Source organism: Triturus cristatus, chromosome 2_2, assembly GCF_964204655.1.
Source record: "Triturus cristatus chromosome 2_2, aTriCri1.1, whole genome shotgun sequence".
Lineage (NCBI taxonomy): Eukaryota > Metazoa > Chordata > Amphibia > Caudata > Salamandridae > Triturus > Triturus cristatus.
In genome coordinates this window covers 13908686-13924707 of record NC_140582.1, presented here as the reverse complement: position 1 = coordinate 13924707, position 16022 = coordinate 13908686, and the positions used below count along the sequence as shown (strand labels likewise).

Here is a 16022-nt window from a genome sequence, read left to right as displayed (position 1 = left end):
CGCTGATGGCATTCTTGATGACCTTGCCTGGGAAGGGGGGCATAGAGATGGGTCTGAAGTTCTTGAGGTCCTTCGGGTCTGCAGAGGGTTTCTTCGGCAAGGGGTTTATCTCTGAGTATTTCCAGTATTCCGGGAAGGTGGTGGAGTTGATGGAGCAGTTGATGGTGAGGCAGTGTTCAGGATCAATGGAGGTGCAGGCTCTGTTGAAGATGTGGTGGGGGCTGGAATTCAAGGCTGCTCCGGAGTGGATGCTCTTCATGATCTTGAGGGTGACGTCAGCGGTGGGGGGTGGGGGGGTAGTCCAACTGTACAGGGTCTGCTGAGGTCCAGTGTAGTTGGGTGCAGTGATTGCAGGTGGGGTGAGAGGGTCTTGGGTATTGAGGCTGCTTAATCTTATGGTGGAAGAAGGTGCTGAGGCTGTTGCAGAGGTCTTGGGAGGGTGGGATGTCTGCTATCTCTGTGCTGGTTTTGCAAATTGCTTGACCATGGTGAAAAGTTCTTTGCTATTGAGTGTGCTGGCGTTGATCCTTTCTTGTAGTGCCACTTTTTGTTGTTGTTCTAATGAGGTAGTGGTGTGCTGTGACAGCGCTTTTGAAACCTGAGTGGTCTTCCGGGGTCTTGATGTTCCACCATCTCTTCTTGAGCCGTCTACAGGTGTGTCTGGACTCATGAAGGGCTGGAGAGACCAACTTGCTTTTTTGGAGTGTTGCTTGCCTGAGGCTTTCTTGAGGAGAGCTAGTGTGTCAGCACAGTTGGAGATCCATGCGTGGAGGTTGCGTGTGGAGGTATTCGCGTCTGCGGATGTTGGAGGTGGGGTTTTGCTGAGGGAGGTGGTGAGCTGTTCTTCTGTGACCTTGTTTCAACTTCTGCGATTGTAGCGGTGGGCATGATGGTGTACAGTGGGTTTGGAGAAGGAGAAGTGGATGCAACAGTGGTCGGTCCAAAGGTGCTCAGAGGTATGGCGAAAGGTGATGTTGTCACTGGCGGAGAATATGAGGTCAAGCGCGTGTCTTACTGAGCGGGTTGGGGAGGTGACCCGTTGTTTGAGTCCGATGGTGGCGAGGTTCTCCAGCAGGGACGATGTGTTCTTGTCGTTGGGGTTAGAATTAGTGGTTGTGTAGGTACTTTGATGGCAGCGCTGACAAGGGCAATGGGTGGTTAGCAAGCTACAGTGGCCTCCTGACAAAGGCCCTCACACTTATTTTTATACTTATTAAGCAATGCTGGGCTCTGAGCCCAGCCTGCCGCAAATAGGCAACCCACGCTTTGCAAAGCGTTCGGCCAGGCCATGTGCCCTACCTCTCACCATCTCACTGCCCAAGTAAAGCCTAAAACTCATTTTAGTTTTTGGCTTTGCTTGTGCTTTTGTTTTTAAAACTGCCTGAGACTTGCGAGTCTGAAGAAATACAAAATAAAGGTTGAATTTTGCACTTAAAATGGCTCCCGGTGTGCTCACGTGTCTGCTCCTACTCAAGAATCATATATTGTATTAGGCACCTTCTTCTTAAGAGTGTCTTGTATTTTCCATGCACCAACGCACCCCTGACAATTGCCCTGAAGAAGGTTACTGTGAGGTAGGCCCCCATGCTGAAGAATTAAATTTATTTTTTACAGAAAAGTACTAGAATTTTAATTGGTAACACCAGACACATTTGTACAAGTGAACCATTATATGTAGCGCCAGCTCTGTTTAAAGATGTAGAATTACATTTTTCTTATCAAAATATTTAAGTTTTCCTGCTGGGTCTGGGATTATAGCTTTTCCCTTGGCCACCAGGCTTTCATGGCATCATGGGGATTGATTGTTTCACTGCCTGGCTTCCAGCCAGCTAGACAAACTTCTCCATGTTTGTAAGTGGTCTGGAATGCTTAAACTAAACACACCGTTTCATCTACTGATAGGCCAACAGGAAGGTCATTCGTTGTGAGCTGACATAGAGCACTTTTATCATCGATAATGAAGAGGTCTCTGAGGTATGACCCTGGTCCCCTAGGTAAATCCCATAGTCTTTATTTATCCATGCTAAGTGGGCAAACTGTGAATCCACAGAACATGCTACCACTTCAGTGTTTATAAACCGGAATTCTTCAATTCTGTCACTAAAAGCTATTATCTCTGTTGGACAAACAAAGATGAAGTCGAGGGTATAAAAGAGGAACACTAAATATTTTCCTCGATAATCCGAAAGTTTCAGTTCCTTAAACCCTTCCAGTGATCACAGATGTTACTTCAAAATAAGGAAATGTTCTGGAAATCTTTGCCTTGCTGAGGTGCAAGGAATTATCTGAATCTAGAACTCAGGTGGCCTCTACTGGGTACACCTGACCCCCGGCATAGAAGTGGCACTCCTCGCCTGAACGATTCCGCCTGCTTTGCAGCTGTTTCTCCTCTTCGGCTATCACACTGCAGACCAACAGCAGTAGGCAGAGGGCGATGGCAGGTCCAGCCGCCGTGCAACATCTGCACACCTCCATAATACAGAATTGTTTTCTGCAGCATAAAACGCCAAGTCATTTACGTGAACCATGTACTGTATCTGGCAAGGAAACTATATATCCAATTTAGGCTGGGCACCTTACCTCTTAGGGACTTTACTAAGAACTGGTCCAAACAAAGAGAAACAATTTGCCCAGCCTGTGGAAGGTCGCCTGAGACAATAATCCATGTATTGTTTCTTTGCGTTGCATATAGAGCCCCCAGGAAATATTGGCTCATTCCTCTATGTAGGAGCCTAGGATTTACAAGATGTACTGAAGTTTATCGCATCTTAGCCAGCGATACAAGTACTGTTGTAGTGTTTGCTGTTTCACGTTTTTTACATGCAATGTGGATTAAGCGTCTTAAGTACTAAAGAATCGTATGCTGCTATGTATATTTTCCATGGTCTATTTTAAAATCAATTTCTTAATGTTTTTTTTTTATTATGCTCAAATGTGCTTTTTATATGTATTTTGTGCAACTTTTATGATCTTTTGATCGAAATAAAGTTTACAAATGGAATGGTTTTCTGCAGCATAAAACGCCAAGATAGTAGAAATGTGAGACTCGGGTCAAGAAAATACAATACAGACTAGGTTAATTGGGGGTGTCAATAGTGATTTATTATAGTCAGGAAAATTCCATTCAGGGTGCACCCTTCTGGTAAAATCTTGCTAGGAGTTGCAGAGTGGGAGAAATCTCTTTCACCTTCAAGTTTGTATATCCTAAATATTTCTGTCTCTTCCCTATTGTTGCTAGAACCAGAACGCCAACCAGAGAACCTCTTCTCCTGCAAGTGACATTGGAAAAGAAAATGGTAAGTATTAGTAAAGAGGAAAATGAAAAAGACTGCTACTAAAGAAGTGTTTCTACACCCTTGTCTTTGGGGTTTTATTGATGGACTGACCCCTCTGGTTCCTTGTGTGTTATCCCCATCCTTGGGTAAGGGGTATATATCTACAAAACCTTTTACTCTACAGGTTTCCTGGGTGGTACCTCTTACTTGTATCTCAACCTAGGGCAATTCGGGCATGTCAGCTTCTTCAGGTATGGGTGGCTGTTCCTCCTCCATGTTATGGAAAGATTTGTCCTCCCCTATCTCCCTCTTTCAAGCAGGGTGGATTCAATCATCTTTATCCTCTTAGGGTTTAGAGGTTTGTTGTTGGGCTCACTTACTGAGCCCTTTCTCTCTACTTTCACCCCTAAGTTTTACCTGCACAGTGCTTGTGCCGTGCTTGTGAAATCTATTGTAATCAATATAAATCGTAAAAGGGGCTTACATCCCGCCCCTTTGCTTCTAATTGGTTCCTGTGCTTGCTACTTACTTTCAATCTTTTTCTATTGGCTGCAGGATTCTGTTTCCTGTACCTTCTCGTGTGCTTCTCTTATCAGTCTTCTGTGGCCCAAGAACTGTTTCAATACACTTTGCTGGAACTTCTTTCAAGTGTGTCAGCACCCCTGCTGCCACTACCAGATCTACCTCCTAGCCTTAAAATTACAGCGCTGCCCGTGTGCCATAGGCTCAACGCACTGTTATTATCTTCGTGGAGATCCTTCAACGTGCCCTTTATTCCTTCTCCTTGCTCCGGATGAAGCACGCACTACCTAGTGCCACTGAGGCACAAGCAGGGACCCACTTAAGTGCGTTCGTCATTGAGTGCACTCCACCGTCCCTCCCCGAGGCACAGGCAGATATCTACTTCAGTAATTGTTTTATGTATACATATGAAAAAGGAACCGGATTGCGTGCCGATACACGGACCTTCAGGTGGATGAGACTTTTCCAAGACTGTTTTTAACAGTCAACCTCTTGTCTTTACAACTCGATTTCTTTTTGCAGCCAAATCTGCACCAATGCCAGAGGAACCGAGCCTGTTGCCAAGTGAATTGAGTGTAGGCGGTTCGTAAGACAGCATGAGAGGGACACACTGTCAAACAATGAATTAAATGATTTAAAGCAAAGAACATCACAAAGCCAAACTTTGGATCATGGCATATTTGAATTAAAAAAAGCACTAGAGTCATTTACGTGAACCATGTACTGTAGTGAAACAGCATCACAGCTCCTAGTATTCGCTGTGAAATCATGTTGACACAGCGCAACCTGCTGTAAAATTAAATTAAATTAAATTAATCATTATCAAAATGAATGTTTTTGCTTTAACTACAAACCAAATTCAGCCAAGCAGCAACTGTGACTAGCGTTTCCTGCATTAAATATGTTCACAGCAGCAAACTAAAATTGGTAGAGGATAGTCCCTATGAAAAGACTGCATCATATGACTGACTATTGAGAATAGCCACGATATAAGAAGGAAAAACACACCAAAACTTTTGTGTCAATAAACTATTCGATTACCTTCTCACAATGACGAGGCTGTTAAAAGTGAACTAAATATCATGGCATGGAAAATGTAGGAGAGTGGCATCGACTGCATAGTTGCCCCCAACTTTATGCTGATGATTTGACTGTTTTTATTGACTTTAGCCAGGCTGTGGCCCTGCTATCCAGGACCCCAGCCTATCTGCTTCCTCTGTTAAACGATGTGAGTACCCTAGGTACCAACCAATTGGATGCTGAGGGTGCCCTGACAGTCCCTTGTAGATGGTACCCTAGGTACCCAGGGCATGGGTCCCTCAGTAGGCCTACCAGGGCTGCAGCACTTATTGTGCTACCCTGGGACAGCCATACAAACTGACACCACCAGACCACTACTGTAGTCTGGGTAAGGTGGTGCTAGCACCCCTTACAGGGATATAGGTACCCTATATCCCACTCCATTACAACACATGTACTCTCATAGGTCACCCCTATAGCAGGCCTTGCTAATCCTACAGGGCAGGGTGCTGAGGTATGTGTGAGGGGGGACCCCTACATGAGCAGGGCCTCTCTGCAACCTTCGTAAAATCGTTACTGGGTTGTTTGTAGTGTAGCCATACCATATACGCTTAACCGCATTATAAGTCTATCGCGATACCGCGATAACTTGAGAATGGCTACACAGAACCATATCGTGTTTGGTGTCAAACATGTAGGAATCATACCCCCAGTCCAGCCATGGGCATGAGGGTACGATTCCCCCCTGCTAGAGGGGCGATATGGGAAAAGCGGTAGAATTTAGACACCAATTTAAAAGTGCACAAGTTTCACAAAATGGCTACTGCCCGCCACCTACACGACCCTGGCTGGCTGTTGCTGGGGAAAACCCCAGCCTCGCCAGCTGGACAATAGGGCTCCTGTGGCAGGGAGGTGCTAGCATCTCCCCAGACAGGATAATGTGGATTGGAACAGGGTGGGTGCACCAAATGTCCTTTCAGAGTTGCACGTAGGCAGCTGCAGAGACCTAATTCTGCATACACCGCTTGGAACCGGTTCAGGGGCATCCTGCCCCTCGCCCAGGCGGGAAACACACAAAGGGGAGAGGGTGTAGCCACCCTTTCCAGCCTCACCACTCATTGGTGGACACTACTCTGGACACTCCCCTAATCTTGGGGATAAAGGTGAATAACGTGGCCCCAGAGCCTCAGATTAATCTTGAACTTTACAGTCTTGACCTTCGACTTGCTGCTGCCCAGCTGACAGAAGAAATCTCCCTTGGGATAAAGGAGTTATCCCCCTGCTTGGCAGGCACCTGAAAAACTGCAAGTGACCCGGTTGGAACTTCGCTGCTCCGACGGACTTCGACGACTTCCAGCACCCTTGAGGTGGGTTTCCAGCGCATCCCAGAGGCCAGTGAGTGTGCTCAACGAGTTTGGGCACCGTGGACCGCGTGGGTGCCGAGATCCCCAATACCCCAGGACACCGGCCACCTCTTGCATAGCACACGACCCTGACCAGTGGGGAAGTTGTGCTTTGGCCCATTTTCGAGCCAACCACTCTACAACAATTGTGCCAAATACCAGCGCCCTAGCCCCCTCCGGTGGCCCATGGGTGCCCTTTTACGCACGCCAAATTGCCGCCTCCTGCGGTCCCTTGTCTCTCGACTGGTGGGCCCTAGCGGAGGTCTATCCCTACAAACAAGAGTTCCCCTGGTTGCTCCAGGCCTGCTCTACAGTCTCTCCAAAGGAGACCTCTCCCAGACCTCGTGGGTCTGCACTGTAGCTGATTTGTTTATTCTTCGTGGGTTGCGGTTGCCAAGGCTTAGTGGATCCAATCCGGACACTAACACCGCAGCGACCCTCATCCGACGTGGAACAGTCGCCCTCCAGAAACTGGCCTTCCTTGAAGCCTCCCGGAGCCCGTGGCTGCAGATCCAAGTGACAGCACCTCTCACCTGAAGCACCCGACATCGAAGGGCTCTTTGCTTTGAGCCTCCTGGTCACTGTGCCGTGACCCAGACTCTGTCCCCTCTGCTTTCAGGTTCTTCTCAACAATCTTCACATCTTTGATCTTCACGGCATCATCGACGCTTTTGGCTAGCAGCACTTTTGAACATTTTCCTATAGAAAATCAGCCCGCGACCCAACACCAGAATCGACCTATGCAACCGGCTTCCCTGGGGCAGGTAACAGTGGTACCTCGGTACTCTCGTGGTAGTGGGCTCCTCAAAAGCTTAAGTCTAAAGTTTTAACTTTGTACTCCTGCTAGAAGTGACTTTAATCTGTGTAATTTAACCTCTTCAGTGCCCATGACGAGATAGTCTCGTCATGGAGCACGGTTGCGCTGTGCCCATGACGAGACTATCTCGTCATGAACCCCACCCACTAGTGCAACGCCCGGCACAGGAGGGGGAAAGGGCGTGGCACTGAAGGGGTTAAACCGCGACATTCTTCATAGGCTAAAATTGAGATCCCGATAGCAGCTCTTTGCACTGCACGCGTCTCCCGTGGGTCCCCTTCTTCATAACTGTGGGTGAATTCTAAAGGGGCAAGCGATCCTGAATGCCCTAGGCATTGTCTGTAGAATTGTCGTGGTTCTTATACCACTTTTTTGATATATGGTTTGGTCCCCCCCTGGGGCCCATTGATTTCTGTGCTATTTATTGTGTTTATAAATGCTTGTTTGAAGTGTAACTTTGCCACTAGTCTCATAAAGCGACTGTGGGATTCTGACTAGAATAAATACATATATTTTATATATATACCTGTGTGGGCTACTCTTTCATTTGGTTATTCAAGAGGTTATTATGGTAAAACAATAAGCTTAACACTCCTTCAAGACTTAGCCTGAAGGCTGCTCTCCACAGCTACCACTAGGATAGTTTTCTTTAAAGGTTGTCTTAAACCTATCATCAATAAGAGTCGAATTGGGCTGGTGCAAGGTGTCCCTATAACTAGGAACAGCATATGCCAGGCCAAATTCTCACATTGGTGTGCAGCGGTTGGATTCAAGCTTGCCATTGTTTTACCAGATAACAAATTGAATTTCTAAAGTGAAAGCCACTTGGTACCAAAGGTACATATACATTCAAGCTAGAATACAATAAGTTCTACTGAACTTGTGTGTAGAGGGTCTACCACACCTTGACTACAACTCAAGAGAGGGTTCAGTAGGCCACACCTAGCGTAGGTAGATACACCACTATCACTACACTAGAAATGTCTTTAGGTTCAGGTGCCCATAAGGCTCTGGAAGTACCCCAAAGGGTTCCAGTCGGCAAATATGATCATCTCTCCTTTGCTGATCTTAGGGAGATGTGCACCTATAGGAAACTGAAGACAAACAAAGGTGCCAATACTCAACGCCTCAGGGAGATCCTGCTCATAGCAGACTTTAAGCAGACTTTAGGGTCTGATGGGGTAGATAGGTTGGGTGGGCACCGCTCAGAAGAGGACACTCCCAGAGTGGACTCTGATGAGGACCAGGAAGAGGATAGTGATCCTGACCTGGAAGGAACAGACCACTCACAACATGGAGGTGATGGCCCAAGAGGCACTCCCTCCATCCCTAAAGGGAGAGTGGTGTATCCAAATAGAAGGAACAGATCCCCCTCAGAGGGATCCAACCATTCTAGGAGATCCAAAAGGACCTCTGCCTCTCCTCAGAGGAGAGAATCCTCCCAAGAGAGGAACTGCAGACTGATCCAGTTTGAGCAGGCAAAACTAAAGCTCAGGAGAGAACAGTTAGCATTGGACAGGGAGTCCCTGGAGCTTCAGAAAGCTTCAAGAAAGTGGGGTCTAGAGACCCCTGGTGGTAGTAATGAAACCCCTAGAGTTAGAGAGAAAGTCCCTGACAATAGGAACCTCCACAAGATTGTGCCCCCCTAGCATACAGGGGATGACATCCACAAATGGATCTCTGCTCTTGAGAGGGCCTGTAAAGTACAGAGGGTCCCAGTAGAGCAGTGGGCAGCAATCCTGTGGCTCTCCTTTGCAGACAAAGGTAGAGACAAGCTCCTCTCTGTAAGAGAAGAGGATGCTGATGATTACTATATCTTGAGAGATGCTTTAATAGATGGGTTTGGCTTAACCACTGATCAGTACAGACTTAAGTTCAGAGATACCCAAAAAGCACAGAATCAAGACTGGGTAGATTTTGTTGATTGTGCAACCAAGGCACTGGAAGGTTGGTTAACTGGCAGCAAAGTAAATGATTATCAAGGATTGTATAATCTCATAATGAGGGAGCAGATTCTTAATAATTGTCAGAACCAACTCTTACATCAGCACCTGATGGACTCTGATCTGACCTCTCCCCAAGAATTGGGAAAGAAGGCAGACAAATGGGTCAGAACCAGGATTAAGCAAAAGGTCCAGCACTTGGGGGGTGCAACTAAAAAGGAAGATGCCAAAAGCTCTGAGAAGGGTGGGGAAAAGGGAAAAGACCAGCAGTCTTCAACAGGCCCCCAAAAATCTGCATCTGACAAATCCCCGGCTAATAAAGCTAAACAACCAAGGAAGCCATGGTGTAAGTTCTGTAAGCAGAAGACCCATTGGACTTCAGATTTTAACAAGGCCAAAGACTCCACAAGTACCACTCCACCTGCCCCTAAGGTAGCTGCTCCCCCTAGTGCAACCATAGGTGGTGGTACACAGAACAAGGGTATAGTAGGGTTGACCCTGGGATCTGGAGAGGACTCTGGCCTAGTCAGAACTTCTACTCAGACTGTTCTAGTTTGTGATGGGGACTTGTCCCTGTTTGTGAGCCCCAGTGGTCTGGGCAAATACAGACAACAGCCAACCATAAATGGAAGGGAGTCACCAGCTTACAGGGATACAGGGGCTAGTGTCACTATGGTGACTAAGGACCTTGTAGACCCTAGCCAGATCATACTTGGAGAGATATACCAAGTGACCAATGCTAGCAACGTTAGTACAGACCATGCTCTAGCTGTTGTGAACTTCTCCTGGGGAGGGGTAACTGGCCTCAAGAAAGTTGTGGTGAGTGCAGACCTACCTGTTGAATGTTTACTAGGGAATGATTTGGAGACCTCAGCATGGGCTGAGGTGGAGCTAAGTACCCATGCAGCAATGTTGGGTATACCAGCAGAAGTTTTTGCCCTGACAAGGTCAAAAGCAAAGCCGACAGGAACTGAACAGGCCTTGGATGCTGGAAAAATGGACCAAGGACCTTCCAAGAGGAGGAGTAGCAGGGGTAAGGCAGAGCCTTCCCCCCAGGATCAGTCTGTAGCGACTCTTTTAGCAGAAGAGGATCTATCTCCTGAAGAAGGAACTGCCCCAGAGGAACTGGAACCTGATCAGGTTGAGTTCTTGGGGGCAGGGGGACCTTCTAGGGCAGACTTGAGCCTGGAGCAGCAGAGCTGCCCCACTCTTGAACCCCTCAGACAGCAAGCTGCTGCTGAGGCTGCAGGGAATGCCAGTGGGACCCATAAGATTTATTGGGATGAAGGGCTCCTTTACTCTGAGGGTCGAGACCCCAAGCCTGGTGCAGCCAGGAGGTTGGTCATACCTCAAAAGTTTAGGGGCTTCCTGCTCACACTGGCCCATGATATTCCCTTAGCAGGACACCTGGGCCAAAACAAGACTTGGGACAGAATTGTCCCTCACTTTCATTGGCCCCAGATGAGTGAAGACTGTAAGAGCTTTTGCAGCTCTTGCATTACCTGCCAGGCAAGTGGCAAGGCAGGTAAATCCACAAAGGCCCCCCTGATACCATTGCCTGTGGTGGGGGTGCCCTTTGAGCGGGTGGGGATTGACATTGTTGGTCCCCTGGACCCACCAACAGCATCTGGGCACAGGTTCATTCTAGTGGTAGTGGATCATGCCACTAGATACCCAGAAGCTATTCCCCTTAGGACCATCACAGCACCTGTGGTGGCAAGGGCCCTCCTGGGAGTCTTTTCCAGAGTGGGGTTTCCTAAGGAGGTATTGTCTGACAGAGGTACAAACTTTATGAGTAGTTACCTGAAGGCAATGTGGAAGGAGTGTGGGGTTAACTACAAGTTCACCACCCCTTACCACCCACAATGCAATGGTCTTGTTGAGAGATTCAACAAGACCTTAAAGGGTATGATCAAAGGGCTCCCAGAAAAGCTTAGGCGAAAATGGGATGTTCTTCTGCCCTGCCTTCTCTTTGCATACAGCGAGGTGCCACAAAAGGGGGTTGGTTATAGCCCCTTTCAACTTTTGTTTGGCCATCCTGTTAGAGGGACACTTTGTCTAGTGAAGGAGGGATGGGAGCAACCTCTCAAACCCCCTAAACAGGATATAGTGGACTATGTACTTGGTCGCTGCTCCCGGATGGCTGAGTACATGAAGAAGGCAACTAAAAACCTGGAGGCAAGTCAGGAATTACAGAAAGCCTGGCATGGCCAAAAGACTGTCCTGGTGGTGTACCAGCCAGGACAGAAGGTATGGGTGTTGGAGCCAGTGGCCCCAGCAGCTCTCCAAGATAAGTGGAGTGGACCCCATACCATTTTGGAGAAAAAGGGAGAGGTTACCTACTTGGTAGACCTTGACACTCCCAGAAGTCCCCACAGGGTACTTCATGTCAATAGGTTGAAAGCATATGTGGACAGGGCTGACATGGGTTTGCTCATGGCAACAGATGAGGGACAGGAGGAAGAGAGTGACCCTCTCCCAGACCTGCTCTCTCAGAACCCTGACGATGGGTCAGTTGATGGAGTAGCCTTGGCAGGCAGCCTCACTGACCAGCAGCAAGCAGACTGTAGACAGGTTCTACAGACTTACAGACATATGTTTTCTCTGACTCCAAGTCAGACCACCTGGTGCACTCACAAAGTGGACACTGGGGACAGTCTGCCTGTCAAGAATAAGATCTACAGGCAACCTGACCATGTCAGGGACTGCATAAGGACAGAAGTCCAAAAGATGTTGGAGTTGGGAGTGATTGAGCCCTCAGATAGCCCTTGGGCTAGCCCAGTAGTCCTAGTACCAAAACCTCACACCCAGGGTGGTAAGAGAGAGATGAGGTTCTGTGTCGACTAAAGGTGACTCAATTCAGTCACTAAGACTGATGCTCACCCAATTCCCAGAGCAGATGAGCTCATAGATAGATTGGCCTCAGCCAAGTATCTGAGCACATTTGATCTGACAGCTGGCTACTGGCAGATAAAGTTAGCTGAGTCTGCAAAAGCCAAAACTGCATTTTCTACCCCTGGTGGGCATTTTCAATTTATTGTGATGCCCTTTGGTTTGAAAAATGCACCTGCCACTTTTCAAAGGTTGGTGAACCAAGTCCTCTCAGGCCTGGAAGACTTTAGTGCAGCATATCTAGATGATATTGCTGTCTTTAGCTCCACCTGGGAAGATCACCTGATCCACCTGAGGAAAGTTTTGGAAGCCCTGCAGAAAGCTGGGCTCACTATCAAGGCTACTAAGTGCCAGATAGGGCAGAGTCAGGTTGTATACCTGGGTCACCTTGTAGGTGGAGGCCAGGTTCAACCACTACAGAGCAAAATCCAGACCATCATGGACTGGGTTGCTCCAACCACCCAGACTCAGGCTCGAGCTTTCTTGGGCCTGACTGGTTATTATAGGAGGTTTGTAAAGGGATATTGATCCATTGTGAGCCCCTTGAATGACCTCACCTCTAAGAGGATGCCCAAAAAGGTTCAGTGGACTGTCAGCTGTCAGAAAGCTTTTGATGACCTAAAACAGGCAATGTGCTCTGCTCCAGTGCTCCAAAGCCCCAACTACTCCAAAGAATTCATAGTCCAAACTGATGCTTCAGAGGTGGGGGTAGGTGCTGTGCTTTCACAACTGAATGAGGAGGGCTAGGATCAACCAGTAGCTTTTATTAGCAGAAGTTTGACCCCCAGAGAGAAACGTTGGTCAGCCATAGAGAGGGAGGCCTTTGCTGTGGTCTGGGCCTTGAAGAAGCTGAGGCCATACTTGTTTGGCACTCACTTCATTGTTCAGACAGACCATAAGCCCCTCCTATGGCTAAAACAGATGAAGAGTGGAAACCCCAAACTACTCAGGTGGTCCATTTCCCTACAGGGGATGGACTATACAGTGGAACATAGACCTGGGAGCAACCATGCCAATGCAGATGGCCTCTCCAGATATTTCCACTTAGAACATGAAGACTCAACTGGTCAAGGTTAGTTTAATGTCCCTGCGTTTGGGGGGGGGGGGTTATGTAGGAGAGGGGCATTGACTGCATAGTTGCCCCCAACTTTTTGCTGATGATTTGACTGTTTTTATGACTTTAGCCAGGCTGTGGCCCTGCTATCCAGGACCCCAGCCTATCTGCTTCCTCTGTTAAACTATGTGAGTACCCTAGGTACCAACCAATTGGATGCTGAGGGTGCCCTGCAAGTCCCTTGTAGATGGTACCCTAGGTACCCAGGGCATGGGTCCCTCAGTAGGCCTACCAGGGCTGCAGCACTTATTGTGCCACCCTGGGACAGCCATACAAACTGACACTACCAGACCACTACTGTAGTCTGGGTAAGGTGGTGCTAGCACCCCTTACAGGGATATAGGTACCCTATATCCAACCCCATTACAACACATGTACTCTCATAGGTCACCCCTATAGCAGGCCTTGCTAATCCTACAGGGCAGGGTGCAGAGGTATGTGTGAGGGGGACCCCTACATGAGTAGGGCCTCTCTGCAACCTTCGTAAAATCGTTACTGGGTTGTTTGTAGTGTAGCCATACCATATACTCTTAACCGCATTATAAGTCTATCGCGATACCGCGATAACTTGAGATTGGCTACACAGAACCATATCGTGTTTGGTGTCAAACATGTAGGAATCATACCCCCAGTCCAGCCATGGGCATGAGGGTACGATTCTCCCCTGCTAGAGGGGCGATATGGGAAAAACTGTAGAATTTAGACACCAATTTAAAAGTGCACACGTTTCACAAAATGGCTACTGCCCGCCACCTACACGACCCTGGCTGGCTGTTGCTGGGGAAAACCCCAGCCTCGCCAGCTGGACAATGGCAGGGAGGTGCTAGCATCTCCCCAGACAGGATAATGTGGATTGGAACAGGGTGGGTGCACCAAATGTCCTTTCAGAGTTGCACGTAGGCAGCTGCAGAGACCTAATTCTGCATACACCGCTTGGAACCGGTTCAGGGGCATCCTGCCAATCGCCCAGGCGGGAAACACACAAAGGGGAGAGGGTGTAGCCACCCTTTCCCGCCTCACCACTCATTGGTGGACACTACTCTGGATACTCCCCTAATCTTGGGGATAAAGGTGAATAACGTGGCCCCAGAGCCTCAGATTAATCTTGAACTTTACAGTCTTGACATTCGACTTGCTGCTGCCCAGCTGACGGAAGAAATCTCCCTTGGGATAAAGGAGTTATCCCCCTGCTTGGCAGGCACCTGAAACACTGCAAGTGACCCGGTTGGAACTTCGCTGCTCCGATGGACTGCGACGACTTCCAGCACCCTTGAGGTGGGTTTCCAGCGCATCCCAGAGGCCAGTGAGTGTGCTCAACGAGTTTGGGCACCGTGGACCGCGTGGGTGCCGAGATCCCCAATACCCCAGGACACCGGCCACCTCTTGCATAGCACACGACCCTGACCAGTGGGGAAGTTGTGCTTTGGCCCGTTTTCGAGCCAATAACTCTACAGCAATTGTGCCAAAGACCAGCGCCCTAGCCCCCTCCGGTGGCCCGTGGGTGCCCTTCTACGCACGCCAAATTGCCGCCTCCCGCGGTCCCTTGTCTCTCGACTGGTGGGCCCTAGCGGAGGTCTATCCCTACAAACAAGAGTTCCCCTGGTTGCTCCAGGCCTGCTCTACAGTCTCTCCAAAGGAGACCTCTCCCAGACCTCGTGGGTCTGCACTATAGCTGATTTGTTTATTCTTCGTGGGTTGCGGTTGCCAAGGCTTAGCGGATCCAATCCGGACACTAACACCGCAGCGACCCTCATCCGACGTGGGACAGTCGCCCTCCGGAAGCTGGCCTTCCTTGAAGCCTCCCGGAGCCCGTGGCTGCAGATCCAAGCGACAGCACCTCTCACCTGAAGCACCCGACATCGAAGAGCTCTTTGCTTTGAGCCTCCTGGTCACTGTGCCGTGACCCAGACTCTGTCCCCTCTGCTTTCAGGTTCTTCTCTACAATCTTCACATCTTTGATCTTCACGGCATCATCGACGCTTTTGGCTAGCAGCACTTTTGAACATTTTCCTATAGAAAATCAGCCCGCGACCCGACACCAGAATCGACCTATGCACCCGGCTTCCCTGGGGCAGGTAACAGTGGTACCTCGGTACTCTCGTGGTAGTGGGCTCCTCAAAAGCTTAAGTCTAAAGTTTTAACTTTGTACTCCTGCTAGAAGTGACTTTAATCTGTGTAATTTAAACCGCGACATTCTCCATAGGCTTACATTGAGATCCCGATAGCAGCTCTTTGCACTGCACGCGTCTCCCGTGGGTCCCCTTCCTCATAACTGTGGGAGGATTCTAAAGGGGCAAGCGATCCTGAATGCCCTAGGCATTGTCTGTAGAATTGTCGTGGTTCTTATACCACTTTTTTGATATATGGTTTGGTCCTCCGCTGGGGCCCATTGATTTCTGTGCTATTTATTGTGTTTATAAATGCTTGTTTGAAGTGTAACTTTGCCACTAGTCTCATAAAGCGACTGTGGGATTCTGACTAGAATAAATACATATATTTTATATATATACCTGTGTGGGCTACTCTTTCATTTGGTTATTCAAGAGGTTATTATGGTAAAACAATAAGCTTAACACTCCTTCAAGACTTAGCCTGAAGGCTGCTCTCCACAGCTACCACTAGGATAGCTTTCTTTAAAGGTTGTCTTAAACCTATCATCAATAAGAGTCGAATTGGGCTGGTGCAAGGTGTCCCTATAACTAGGAACAGCATATGCCAGGCCAACTTCTCACAGAAAAGATTTAACAATTGACAATAATTGGCTTGTTAAAAGTAGTACAAATTTTTTATTTAAACTATACTACGTTAAACAAAAGTCTTGCCTGAAGGGGAAGCTTGAAAGCTGAAGAAACTGCGCATGGGGGTAAGAGGGCAGCGTGTTTGTCACATGGCTGTTAGTAGTATCCCCTGCTGGATGCTTGATACGGACTGTCACCCAGCTTGGATCTATAGCGCTTTGTAAACATGGTATGAATGAAGTCCTCAAAAGGGCAGTGCAGCTTATGCTTGCTGCGCATTCTTTTTCTGGCAGTCCCC

The 16022-nt window shown here is 48.3% G+C and overlaps 1 protein-coding gene and 1 pseudogene across 1 annotated transcript in view; both read right to left on the bottom strand.

Annotated features, from left to right (window-relative positions):
• IDUA (alpha-L-iduronidase) overlaps positions 1-16022 on the bottom strand; it is a 1533398-nt gene that overhangs the window by 322826 nt on the left and 1194550 nt on the right. The window lies entirely within an intron of this gene.
• LOC146861752 (peroxiredoxin-4 pseudogene) overlaps positions 1753-16022 on the bottom strand; it is a 51982-nt pseudogene continuing 37712 nt past the window's right edge.